The 15028-nt window shown below is 35.2% G+C and overlaps 1 long non-coding RNA gene across 1 annotated transcript; it reads left to right on the top strand.

Annotated features, from left to right (window-relative positions):
* The first annotated feature begins 13099 nt into the window (after positions 1–13099).
* Positions 13100–14585, top strand: LOC121420818. Its single transcript, XR_005970840.1, has 2 exons — positions 13100–13436; positions 13646–14585. It is a non-coding gene; the product is annotated as an uncharacterized LOC121420818 (long non-coding RNA).
* The last annotated feature ends 443 nt before the right edge of the window (positions 14586–15028 follow it).

Raw genomic sequence — 15028 nt, forward strand, 5'->3', positions numbered from 1 at the left:
TCTCTCTTTTCTCTGTTTTTTTCTTCTTTTTCCCCCTTTTTCTCTTTTTTTTACTCCGCCAATAGGGGGGACCCGGGCCCCTCGCCCCTGGATCCGCCTAGTGGCACAACAACTTGAATGGTAAAACAAAAAAATACAAAAAAGTATGTAACGCAAAAGGATGTAACAAATATTTTCGTCAGAGCAAGTGTCTTGTCTTCTTTTAGGCCTAGTAACTGTCGATGGAGCAATTGTGGACGGAGCAATTATTGGCGGAGCATTTGTCCCTACATGCGGAGCAAATGTTGGTGGAGCAACTGTCCCTACATGCGGAGCAAATATTGGCGGAGCAATTGTCGCCGGAGCATGTGTCGTTCGGGTAGCATTTGTCGCCGGAGCATTTGTCGCTAAATGTGGAGCAATTGTCGGTGGAGCAACTGTCGGCGGAGTAACTTTCGGCGGAGAAACTGTCGGCGGAGCAAATGTCGGCAGAGCAACAGTCGGCGGAGCAAATATCGGCGGAGCAAATGTCGGCGGAGCAAATGTCGCATTTTGGGGAGCATTTGTCACAGGAGCAATCGTCGCCGGAGCATGTGTCATGGATTCTTGTTTTTCCTATGGCTATTGAGCGAACGCCTATTAAGAGGCTAAAAGGCATTTCGTGTGTGTGTGTGTATTCTCAAGCATGGAAATATGTCATTACGCACTGCGTTGGAGATAGGACTTTCAAAATTAAATCAATTTGTCAGATTTAGGAGATTCGCATGAGCGCACAGAAAATACAACATGGTTTAAACATGCTAGCTTGCCAGACGTAAATTAGTGGAATAAACGCGAGCAAAATTGGAAAACAATTATAGAATGATTGAAGACATTCCACGGTGCTGTATCCATGGTACCCGTGCTCTGAAAATTACCATTCTAATAAAGACCCCCGCAAAATGAATAGATCTTAAAGCGTTCATCAGGTGATGAAATATTACATATTCAGTAAAGTTTCCCAGCAGAAAATGTGGTGTTAACCGGTGTACATAGAGGACCACACCAGTTATTTTACACCGGTGTTAAATTGGTGGTGTTAGTTTTACACGTATAGGTGTTAATACAACACTTTTGATTGTTACATTTACACTCTTGGTGTTATGTTCAATCTTTAGGGTGTAATTTTAACACCTCAGGGTCTGGTCCTCTATTAACACCAATTGGTGTCATTTTTAACACCAGAGTTTTTGTTTCTCTGGGCTCGCCGAACAATGTCTCTTTCAACTCAACAAGAATCAGTACATGACACATTTGTGGTAGGCCCGTGGTTCACTAAGTTTTGAGCACAAAATGACTGCACAGTATCTCACTCAGCTGTTCTTAATTTTGTTTCAGTGTTCATGTATTACACCTAAAAACGGACACTCGATCTTAACACCTTTGTAATCATGATTGAGATGCGTATCTAGAACAGCGAAGCGAGCGCGAAAAGACATGAAAATATGGACATTTGGGCGGGGGATTTTTTGTTAAGAATTCATGAAGAGGATATATACTATCTCAAAGGCCTAATGCCAGCGCAAAGCGCGAGCTGAAAAAAAAAATGATTTTCAGACCTGAAAACGGGACAATCTACGCACTTTTTATAATCACGAATATGATGCGTAGACTATTCATGCGAGCGCGAAGCACGAGCCTTTTTTTACATACCTGATATGAAAACAATCGAAGAACTGTATTCATAGATACGCATCGCGATCTGATCAGTTTTGACGAACAGACCTGATATTTTGAGGATTTATAAACAAGAATTCAATAAGAGAACAGGCACTTCCCAAGCCAATAAATCAGATTCCAATTCAAAATTGTCGACATTTTCCCATTTATTTTGAATGGCTTACCGTCGACCCGACCGTCGATCATTCCGGAATTGTTTTGAGACGGTAGCATTGAGGATGGCGCCTCCCGCATCTTTATCATAAATTGTTTGTCTTATCATCAGTAAAAAAAATATTTTACATCCTAACACGTCAAGATTTTTCGGGTATTCCTCTTTAAGATACATTGTTCGTTCGTTGATAGCCCCCTCTTGTCGTATATATTGTCCCATTTACATAATTTATGACATGTATAGTGAGTTTGTATTGCCTTTATAGGACCACATTTAAACGATTCAGAACATAACGCCTGAACAACGAGGAAATATGAGCAAAAATCAAGGATGCCTGTAAATGGGACAATGTAAACGGCAAGTCTATATGTATTGATATATGATTGTAATGTTCTGAATTGTCAATAAAATCACAGAAAACCCAATGAACAGTGCATATGCTTTGACTAAATTCTAGTCTTTCGTATTTGTGACTAATAACAGAGAAGAACTAGAACTGCAATCGTTTCAGAACGATGTGCATGCATTGACGCCTCTGAGTTAATAGAGGGCAAGAAACAGAAGGAGATAGAGAGAAAACTCTGAATGATATACATTCTCAAAATATTAGAGGGCTCTATTTCTTAAAGGAATGATCACTGATGCGTAAAACACAGTTGGAGTATGTGAAATGATACAATTGGCAAACCCTGAAAATATGAGATAAAAATAAATTCAAACAAGGAATTTATGGCAATTCAACTATTTTAAGAGTTTGCGATAGAGGGCGCTATTTCTAAAGTTATGGTCACTAAATATGGATAACATGTCTACCAAATTAGAATGAATTTGGATGAGGAACGGTGGCAGGGGAGGACTAACAAAAATTACATGTTTGAATTGTAGCACATTTTGGTCTCCATAGGATGTTACATTCTGGAGTAAACAATTTTAGACCATATGGCACCCCATATGTTGTTGTTGAAAATGTGTCCATTGTGAGCAGTATACCATATGTTCAGATTGACTTATCTTGAAATTTTCTGTTGTAACCTATGTCGCATTTGGCATCACTGAAAAGAGTATTCCAATGCGGTGACATTGATACCACTTTTATTTGTGCACAGGCAATAGACCGGAAGTAAATGACATATAAAGAAAGACATTAAAAATGAAGGTTTTGCACAATGATTTGAAGCTGACGTCAGGTTTTTGTCAGTTTCTGTTACAAAAGGTTGATGAACGGTTGAAGTATATATCAATACTCATATCAGCCAAGTTAGAAAGAATAAGCTTCAATAATAAGGAAATATGAGCAAGTTGAAGTTGTGCTGGCATTAAAGTGCATTTTGGGGTATTTTGCTGATTTTCGGGAGCATTTTTCAGATATTTCGTCAGTTGTAAAGTATATATTTTTAAAATGGTATGAAAGGGCATATCTTGAAGATACTAAATTCAAAAAAGGGTACGGGTTTGGACACGCATGACGCAATGAGGAGCATTCAAAGGTAAGCGTTTTTGAAACTTTAGAGGGCGCTATTTCAATGACGAAAGGTCAATGATGCGTAAAAACTCAGTAACATGTATATTATGATACCGTAATCAATTCCTGAAAGAATGAGCGCAAAATAAATAAAAACAAGAAAGTTATGGCCATTTTACGATTTTTTTACTTTACAATTCAATAAATATGACGTTTTTGAAGGAAGGCTATTTCGGATTTGAATTTAGAGCATAAAGATGGCATTTTGAAGGTCAGGTTATGCGTCGCAGATGATGGAGGAACTCTTGGACTATCTATTGCAATTTGTTAGAAGTCTGTAGCATGCAGGATACGGGAGTTTAAAGACGGGATTAAGAATGGTATGCAAATGGACTTGAAATTTACAAAATGGCGCCTGCACGGTCATGCATGAGTGATTTTGAAAAATGAAAGAGGAGGTGCACAACTAGGGTTGTAGGAGACAATGCCTGCCAAATTTGGATGAATTTGGATGAGGGACGTGGCCTGGGCAGAGTTAACAAACTCTATGTGTTAAGTGAATTGGGTTTTTGGCAGAAGAAGAAGATTGCGGAATAGGAATATGGAACAAGAACAATGCATTGTCGCCGTTGGGCGTCAATGCAAAGAAGACTAGAACTGCAATCGTATCAGAACGATGTGCATGCATTGACGCATGTAATTTCCTACGTTTTGCAATCAACAAGCAATATAGAATTACCTGAAAATATGAAATGCGAACGAATAGAAACACGAAAGTTATGGCAAGATAATAAAAACAAAAGTGAAGCCTTGCATTGTTTTTATTTCAGGATTTTGGCAGATTTTGCCTTCTATAGGAAATTACATTCTCGAGTCAAATAGATTTCGTCCATTTTTAGACCATATGGCCGCTCAACAGAGAGAGAGAGTGATAGGAATAAGCATACAAATTTCCCTCATAATTCATTAACGTAACTCAGTGTAAAAATATAACAGAACAATGTGCATGCATAATACGTTCGTTTATGCGTGAAACCGATGCAATAGACACTGTGTACAATTATGTTGTTGACAATGTGTGCATTGTGAGTAGTATACCATGTGTTCAGATTGACTTATCTTGAAATTTTCTGTTGTAACCTATGTCGTATTTGGTATCACTGGAAAGAATATTCCAATGCGGTGACATTGATACCACTTTTATTTGTGCGCAGGCAATAGACCGGAAGTAAATGCCAAATAAAGAAAGACATTAAGAATGAAGGTTTTGCACAGTAATTTTAAGCTTACGTCAGATTTTTGTCAGTTTCTGTTACAAAAGGTTGACGAACGGTTGAAGTATATATCAATACTCATATCTGTTGAAGTATATATCAATACTCAAGTTAGAAAGAATAAGCTTCAATAATAAGGAAATAAGAGCAAGTTGAAATTGTGCTGGCATTAAAGTGCATTTTGGGGTATTTTGCTGATTTTCGGGAGCATTTTTCAGATATTTCGTCAGTTGTAAAGTATATATTTTTAAAATGGTATGAAAGGGCATATCTTGAAGATACTAAATTCAAAAAAGGGTACGGGTTTGGACACGCATGACGCAATGAGGAGCATTCAAAGGTAAGCGTTTTTGAAACTTTAGAGGGCGCTATTTCAATGACGGAACAGGGGGTGAAACTCCGCTTCTGCATCCGGTCAGACATGGGGAAATTTTGGAAGGTCAAAAGTGCACACTGCTCCCATTTTTCGCGTACAAGGCTATGGACACCGCAACTTCATGGCGCACCAGCGAAACAGAGGCGTGGTCATAAATTGGCCTGCGCGCACAGCGTAAAAATATGCAAATAAGCAAATTGTCACAAATTAGCATAATACGCGACGTGATTGAATATGAAATTTATTCATAGAGCTGCGTCTTTGGTAAATTCATGTCATTGATCATTCCCCCGTTCACCCCCCTCAAGGTATTCAGTTGTTTATTCATCTTTTCTTGTTTACATATTTTTAATTCTTTCGCGATTATTACTACATCAATTAATTCACTTATTTATTTGCTAGATATTTCCCTGGAAGACATTTTGGAAGCTTACAAGAGATTCATTAGTAGGATTGAACTTAGGGATCTGCTTGCTCTATTGGTGTTCATCACTGCCCATTATTTTCATTACACATCATGAATAGCCACAAATATTTGTTTATTATTTTTGGGGGTGGGATAAATACTTAAAATGATGAGAAAATTCTGAGCAAGAGAGCAATCAGGTCATTTTGTCTTTATTTTGAAATTGAAATGAACAATCTGGTGCAAATCTTATCGGAAGATTTTTTTTTTAAGTCTGAGTTTGGGATGGGAGCAAAAGAGAGCCCAGTACCCCCCATGTATTTGCTCTCATCAAGGCTATCTTAAAGGTCACTTCCAAATAAAATAAAATTTTGTACCTGCCCACCCCCTATATTTCTCTATCGATTCCACCCCCCCCCCTCTCTCTCTCTTCCACACACACACATTCCACATAATCATGCGAGCAAACAATTATTCTCATTTCATTTTAATTTCTATCCCACTTTTAAATCAAACTCATTCATGTCTTTAATTCAGCTGCACCTGAATGTCACAGTATGCCATGTTGCAATGGCTTTTATGGGCTATCTTGCCACGCATGTTATTTTGATACTAAATACCTGTTGTACTAGTATTATACCCATGGATACCCGACATACAGAATCAATCAATCAGTAGCACCATCATATTCCAGTCATATAGAAGTAATCTTCAGTGCCATTTCATCACAACACAGTTTGGTAGCAATAACATCATCATCACATATCTTTCACGGAATATAAATTGGTGGATTAATTAAATCACGAATATCAAGTTTAGAAAGTAATATTTCAAATTAAAATGTTTATTAATAAATTTTTGAATACATGATAAAAATATTATTTCTCTTTTTTCTCACCAAAGCATCAAATTACATCAGCAAAATGCCTATAATGAGTGCAACAGAAATTGCAAGGATATTACAAGAGAGGGGATGTATTTTTTTGGTAAAATCTAGAGAAAAAAAATTGAAAAAAATAAGTACGTATATTCACTTACATAGTTATTGATAAGCCTTACATAGTCATAAGGGGGGCATCAAGGATGCCATTAATAAAAAGATTATCGATATACCTCTCTCTCAAAGTCAGTTACTCAAATATCAAATCATTTTTTCAGCATTTGCTGACAAGAAATAGCATGCTAATCTAATCGGGGACACTTCATGAAAAAAGGGGAGCACATTGCCACATTTCTCTAAAGAATGCCTTCCCAAATCTGCACATTAGAAAATCAGTAATAAAGTTGCTTATTGTCTATTGTTGTGAAGTGCTGCTAGAGCTGTGTTCTATTTCCAACGAATTCTTTTATTTGCAGAACTAATCTAGTTCATTATATGGGACATCGACAATACAGTGTTACAAAAACAAAGAGATTAAAAACGAAAAAAAAAATAGTGCAACTTTTCACTTCCCCCAGAAAATGAATTCAACAGCTTAATGTCCAGCAATACATAGAGGTTCTTGTTTCATAAGGACTTCAATTATGGTAAATTGGCCCCAAATGTAACTAGCAACTAGCATGGGAACCCCAATTTTGATCTGTTGCTTTAATATTTCCATAGTAATTACCAGAATTTCAAAGTTAGAATAGTGGTTAGTCTTAAAGGGGAAGTTTGCCCTGACAAAAAGTTTATTGTAAAAATAGCAGAAAAAATATTTAAAAATATTGCCAAAGGTTTGAGAAAAATTCATCTTTAATAATTAAAAAGTTATTAGAAGTTCAATTATCTGATTTGTGACTACATATGCGAGCAGCATTCATACATAGCGAATGGTAAAAAATCAAATAAATGTCATTTTCTCAGAAAATTGAAAATGGTTTTCACTCTACCTTTTGTGTATCAATAGACAAATCATTTTCATACCCGATCATGAATAATAAACAAAAGTCATCAGGAACCATACAAAATCTGAAATTCATGCATGTTATATTACATAACACATGGGGCAGCTGCTCGTCTATGATGTCACAAATCCAAAACTTTGAACTCTAATAACTTTCTTACTTTTTAACGGATTTTCCTGAAACCTTAACCAATATTATTTTACTAATTTTTTCTGCTATTTTTACAACAAAGTTTTCTTCAGGGTGAACTTCCCCTTTAATGAATTGGGGTCCAGGACTGAGAGTGATTTCTTCGCCCTTTGTTCTGTCACATTGTTTTTTATTATGCACATTTTTCAATGAAAAATCAATTATTTCTTATCACCTTTTATATGTCTGTAGGCATGTATGTTACATAGCCCAGACCTCAGTAAAGGCCCATTCTGCATTGTTTAGATTACCAGAATACAACCTATCCCTTTCAAACTACTAATATTATTCAAAGTGCTTTCACTACTATAAGTACTACATGTAGATGATTAGAACATTAATAAGGGGGGGGGGGATAAGTGTGCCCTTTGGAAAAATATTTTAATCTTGTGTGAAACCTATGGACCTAAATATCTATACTCCAATTAATTTTTTTTTCAACAGATGTGTAGTTTAAGCAGCATTCAATATGTATTGACACATTTATTTAAATTCATTCAAGTTTTTAAATCTGTAATTGCAATGAAGAAACTGCTTGTTATGAACCTGGCCTTCATATTTCTTCTTGATCTGCCCTGGTGATACTCAAACAACTTGTGAAACCTGCATAGTAAACAAAAAGAGAAAGGAACAAAATGAGCTGCTGATATAAATTATTCTTACTCATCTAGTCCAGTTTATTTTGAAGTTTTAAACTTTTTATGAGCGCCTACTCTTCCATGCAATATTATTTAGAAAATGCACATGTAGTAACTTATGTTGCCAGATAAAAATCATAGATCACTATTATAGATCATTATTCATATAACCTTTCTTTATTAAGTGTGAAAACCCATTCAAATATATATCGAAAGATTAATCTCAATATTTTGTCCTTTTTTATTTCTGTCTTCAGAGTAACTGAGTTTTAAAGTGATTTTATGTATGATTAATATAGCTAAGAGACATGGACAATAAGTATGCATTGATGATAATGGAAATACTGGTGCATTTGAATCCAAAAGAATATCATGGAGCTTTACTTTATGGGATAACATGATTCAGAAAAAAATAGTTTTTTTTAAATATTTTTATGAAAACAAGCATACCTTGCAAGCTTTTAAATCAGATATCCTGTTACTCATCAGATTGTACCTCTTGGTGATGTGCAAATGGTATTTGACTTTGTACTTCTGACTAGGCTGGGACTGCTAAGAACTGAATCCCATTGGATCTGCAATTCAATATACATACAATACTTTACAGTTAAAAATTTCAAAAGTGATAAACAAAATTCCTCTCTTATAACAATTTTTTCAGTTTCCAGCTTTCACAATTCCCAACTAAAAAAAAGCAGGTCTTGACCAAAAACTAAATGGTTCAAACATACGTGGCCTACTATAGTGAGGTCTTTTGTCAATCTTCAATATATATATACACCAAGCATGCAGCTTTGACAGATGTAGGATAATTATCATTTGTGTGATAATATGGCTTTCGCTCATTCATCAGTGCGAGACAATCATTAATTTTTTTGCACTCGTCTATAAACATGTCTGATTTGAATCTCTACGTTAAGTGAGTTCCTCTTTAAGTTTGATTTTTATTTTTAAAAAGGGTTAGCTCACTTGCTGGCAGGTTTAAATGACCCTTTGCCTTTCACCACAAATAACATCAAGTGAGGACAATAAAGATAAATCAATTGGATCAGCTGCTCTCTCTGCTTAGCCTTATACTTAAACAATTCAAAATAGGGCACTATAAATTTTCTCAACCCTTCCAAAAAACAATTGAGCAGTTTGAACCCTGACAAAGAAATGTTGCCCCCCCCCCGAAAAAAAAGAATCATTAAACTCCGTTGCTAGGCTAATTATATTTTAGTCCAATGGTCCAGCCAGGAACTAAAATAAAGTTAACTTAAATCTTTGTAGAAAAGAAGTCAAACCAGACAGATCTAGAATTTTATTTTTTTTATCTATATCTAAGTTAGACCTATCCTAGGGCCTTACTTTTATTTTAAAAAAGAAAAACGTTAACATCTGTCTCAAATCATTCCATGAGCATGGAAAAATCTACCAATATCATTCCAAACAGATTCAGTTCATTTAGATTTAATTTCATTTCATTTTAAATGCAGATAATTTATTATATTGAAATAGCGGTGTCGAAAAATCAGTACTAGGCCCATGGCCTATAACTTCAAATTTCAACTCAAGCTTGTTTGACAATTTATTTCCAACACCTAATGACCCAGTCCTAGCCTACATCAGCAATTTCGCAGCCGGCTGGCACCGGCGATATCAAAGTCCGCATCCCGCACTGGCTATATCGGTAATCGGCTTAATTTTGATGCAGCTTTGCCGTTAAACAAGTCCACATCTACCCCTGATATTTGACAATAAGAACTAAAATACAGATTTAATAAGGGCGGACATGAAGCATCCCAATTAACCAACTTAGTTCTACGAAAAACTATGTTATTTTCTGAGAAAATATGTCAGTCAGATTTCAGACTTATTTAGGATCAGGTCCAGGACAGGAAAAAGAAATGGAAATATGGAAATTGTGGTTTGCGTTGTAAACTGCACTTAAAGCCATGCATGCAACGCCGAACCCCAGCAAACACATAACAATTTCAACTAAGATCAAAGTAAGGAATTGAACTTAACTTACTTTTATTCCTATGGAATGTCATTAGATTGATATTAATGTTTCCTCCAAGATTTTCTGCTCCTTTGAAGTTCACTCAGAAATCATGTTTTCGAACATCAATTCTAAAAACAGATAATTAGACTTGCTATTGTATTTCAAAAAGTTGAATTTCGCAGAATCAAAAAGAACGACACTTCGCACAGATATCGTAGGGAATTGTGGGACGGAAAAAAAATGTTTAATGCATGAGGACATGAATAAAACATTAGCGTTTTATCCAATCATACAAGTGCATTGTGCGTATTTTGACGTCATTACTCATGAATTAAACATTGACCTTCCAAAATCAACCTTCAAATTGGACAAATGGCAGCCATGTTTGTTATGTACAAAACCTATGGAAAATCAAAAACGCGCGAAAAGAGTTGCCTCTCTAGCTCCCTTCGGGAGCTTACGTATACGTAAGATCGTATCTCTGTGTGACGGAAGGTCAATGATGCGTAAAAACTCAGTAACATGTATGTTATGATACCGTAATCAATTCCTGAAAGAATGAGCGCAAAATAAATAAAAACAAGAAAGTTATGGCCATTTTACGATTTTTTTACTTTACAATTCAATAAATATGACGTTTTTGAAGGAAGGCTATTTCGGATTTGAATTTAGAGCATAAAGATGGCATTTTTAAGGTCAGGTTATGCGTCGCAGATGATGGAGCAACTCTTGGACTATCTATAGCGATTTGTTAGAAGTCTGTAGCATGCAGGATAGCTGAGATATTAAAGAATGAAGAATGGTATGCAAATGGACTTGAAATGGACAAAATGGCGCCTGGATGGTCATGCATGAGTGATTTTGGAAAATGGAAGACAAGAGACACAACTAGGGATGCTGGACAACATGTCTACCAAATTTGGATGACTTTGGATGAGGGACGGAGCCAGGGTAGAGCTAACAAAAACCATGTGTAAATGGGATTTGGTGGAAGAAGAAGATTGCGGAATAGGAATATGGAACAAGAACAATGCATTGTCGCCATTGGGCGTCAATGCAAAGAAGATTACGGAATAGGAATATGGAACAAGAACAATGCATTGTCGCCATTGGGCGTCAATGCAATAAAGGTATGAGGGGGGGGGGCAAAATTTGAAGGAAAAAAAATGGTGGTGGGAGGGCAGGACTTGTGCATGCCCCCAGGTTGGGACACTCAAGACTCGCATCTTGGAACTTATTTTGCAATATAAATTATAAAACAGAGGGGCCGGCCCCAGGTGGGACTCGATGGACAAGCTCCTCTATAATTGGTTTATTTTCATTTGGTCCAATGCCAATATGTCCAATTGCCAACTCCTCTACTATCGTTTGGTCTACCATCAGTTCGTCCAATATTCACATGGTATAATTGCCATTTCGCCCACTCACCATTTCGTCTAATAAACCAATTGGTCCAGCAGCCATTTAGTTCATATACCATTTGGTCTAATGATTCGACGAAGTGTTAATTGGGCAAAATAAATGAAAATAAAACGATAAGACCAACTGGTTATGAGACGAAATGGTCATAGATGAACTGGTGATTAGACGAAGTGATGATTGGACCAAATGGTTATTAGACGAAATGTTACGTAATATGGCATTAGACTAAATGAAGGTAGACCATGTGGTGAGTGGATGAGTTGGCAGTGGACGATTTGGCAATTTACCATTCCTACCCTATAATTTTGATAATCTGCAATTTAATTTACATATTATATAATCAAATCTAAGAAAATTATCATCATCACCTACTCCTCTATTTAAAGGTCAAGTCCACTCCAGAAAAAATGTTGATTTGAATAAATGGAGAAAAATCAAACTAGCATAACACTGAAAATTCCATCAAAATCGGATGTAAAATAATAAAGTTATGACATTTTAAAATTGTTTGATTCAGTGATGCAAATGAGACATTTGATGTCTTCAACTCAATATTTCTTTCGTAATTTATAAGTTATAAGTTATGACATTTTAAAATTGTTTAATTCAGTGATATGCAAATGAGACATTTGATGTCTTCAATTCACTATTTCTTTCGTAATTTATTGTTTGAATTATCTGAAAATAAGGACCAACATGACTCAACCACATACTAGTAGTATCAAACAGTGCTAATTCCACAGGTTCAGGGAGGAACTAATTGATGTTTTACTTGACAATGAGAAAATAAGAATATTTTCATATTTCATGTACTAGTAATAAAAAAATAGTGAGTGGGTGACATCATCAGTCTCCTCATTTGCATACCAACCAGAGTGTGTATTAACTGTTTTGTTAAATTAAGCAAAACCTAAATATGTCATAACTTCCTTATTTTACAATAGACTTTGATGACATTTTCATGGTTATGTTTGCTGGATTTTTCTCTTTATTCGAATCAACTTTCTGCTAGGGTGGACTTGTCCTTTAAGATTTTGCTCCTGGATTCATCACTATACTTCTACCTTTAGTAAACATTTAAAGGGGAATTTCAGTCTGACAAAAACTTTATTGTAAAAAAAGCAGAAAAAATAATAAAAAATATTGCCGAAGGTTTGAGAAAAATTCATCAAATAATTAAAAAGTAATTAGAATTTCAATTATTTTATTTGTGACGTCATATGCGAGCAGCATTCCTACATAGCGAATGGTAAAAAAACAATAAAATGCCATTTTCTCAGAAAATTGAAAATAGTTTTCACTGTACCTTTTGTATATCAATAGACAAATCATTTCACATATGATCATGAAAAGAAAACAAAATTAAGTCATCAGGAACCATACAAAATTTGAAATTCATGCATTTTATATTACATAACACATGGGGCAGCTGCTCGTTTATGACGTCACAAATCCAAAACTTTGAACTCTAATAACTTTCTTACACTTGAACGGATTTTCCTCAAACCTTCACCAATATTTTTTACTATTTTTTTCTGCTATTTTTACAAAAAACAAAGTTTTCTTCAGGGTGAACTTCCCCTTTAAGTATATCAATAATCTGTACAAAAAATAATTACAATTTCTGTTTCAGTTTAATGCATCGACATTTATTTCATTTATAGTTCAGAAACTAGAACAACATGTTTCTTCAATTTGAGCATTTTAAAATTCATTACACTTCATCACCATTCTCATGAAGTGTCCAAGATGCCCAACCCCCCCCCAAAAAAAAACACAATCAAAATGACTGTTCAATGTTTATTATCCCACCAAATTTCAGACTTTTGAACAGCCTCACTGGATTATACCATGGTGCTTTACTGTTTTAATCTCAGTCACATTCTTTTCAGAGCCACAATATAAAATATAAACTGAATCAATTGCCTCCTGGAACATGGGGGGTGTTTCACAAAGATTTAAGTATGACTTAGAGTTGCACTTAAATACCGGGTGGCGTACGGTATGAAAGGCTTGACCGCATTGGTCAGATCGTCTCAGAGGACGCGCACTAATGCGTATCTATCAATAAGATCATGCGTTGCATATCTTGTACCTGTCGGCATTTAAGTGAGACTTAAGTCATACTTAAATCTTTGTGAAACACCCCCAGGTGTCTCCTCAAAAAAAAGTTATATAATTATAGAGAATTCAGTAGTCAATAAGTTAATAAATTTACCTCAAAATTCCATGTCTGAAACCGACTTGGGACTATTCTTTCAAATGATGACAAAAGTTAATAAATGAATATGAATGTTTCTTCAATATCATCTCTGCGAAACGTTGCATTAAATGAACCAATTAATACCCATAGTTCATTCATACATACATGAACATTGTAAATCATTTTCCATGCAGTCCATTAATTTCAAATTTACAATATATACAATTTTACTTCTAGCCAATAGCAAAAATAATTTCAAATAAATAATCGCAAATGAGTTTGCTTTGATTCTAATTAATGCACTATCGATAGCAGCGTACGATGCTGATTGGTAAATAAGGCCGATTGGTTAAAGACAAAAGAAATTCAATTACATTTGAAAAAAAATTATATTGTATAAAAAGAAATTGAAATTGGATAAAGAAAAGGGAGTAGAAAATATGTTTACATAGGAACTTAGATTTTGTTTCATTGTAGGACGGAACATTTGGCAGTAGTTGCGTCTAAGCAGGAGAGAAAAAACAGAAAAAGACGAAAAAAAACCTGTTCATTAAGGCCATCGCAAACCTTAAAATTGGTCTGCAACCCGAATTTGGAATAAAAAAGTGAAATTTGATGTGAATATAGAGACATGGAATATCTTACTTTGTAATGTTCTAAACCATTGTATGAATACCTTTGTTCAAATCAGTGACTATGCTTTCATCCTTATTGGAATAAAATTAAATTTAATATCTGTCGTCATAGCAATCGTACGATTTGAAACCACTTTGGCCTTTACTCCAAAATAAAGGTTTGCAATCATCAAAAAATTGTTATAATGGTATTCTTTTGGTTAATTTGAACCTCTAATAAAAAGATACTTTTAATTCACATTTTCAAAGAATGAACAAAATGTGATTTGTTCCACAATCAGATCGAGGACCAGTCGTAAGGTGAGCGGTGGCCCACACAACTTGGCCCCGTCTTACAAAGAGTTACGATTGACCCAATCGATCTCAAGTATATGGAAATCCATCAAAGTCATAATTTTTTCTTTAGGAAATTTGCTCAATGTCCTTTGAAAACAAAGAAAAGCATGCTAAATTGTCAAGAAAACGGTGAATGTATGAATATACATAACTTCTAGAAATTTTTTTGACCAAATATGTATTTTAGATGTTGACGTTGCTGGCTATCCATAGATTGGGTGATTTCAAGTTCGGTGTGTTCCTTGGTGTTGGTGTTAGTGTTGAAATTTGGATTGCTTCCCCTAGCTCTAAAACTTATTTAGAGTTTGTAAAACTGATCCAGATCACATTATTGACATCTCAACAACGAGTGAGTGACTTT

This window comes from Lytechinus variegatus, chromosome 8, assembly GCF_018143015.1.
Source record: "Lytechinus variegatus isolate NC3 chromosome 8, Lvar_3.0, whole genome shotgun sequence".
Lineage (NCBI taxonomy): Eukaryota > Metazoa > Echinodermata > Echinoidea > Temnopleuroida > Toxopneustidae > Lytechinus > Lytechinus variegatus.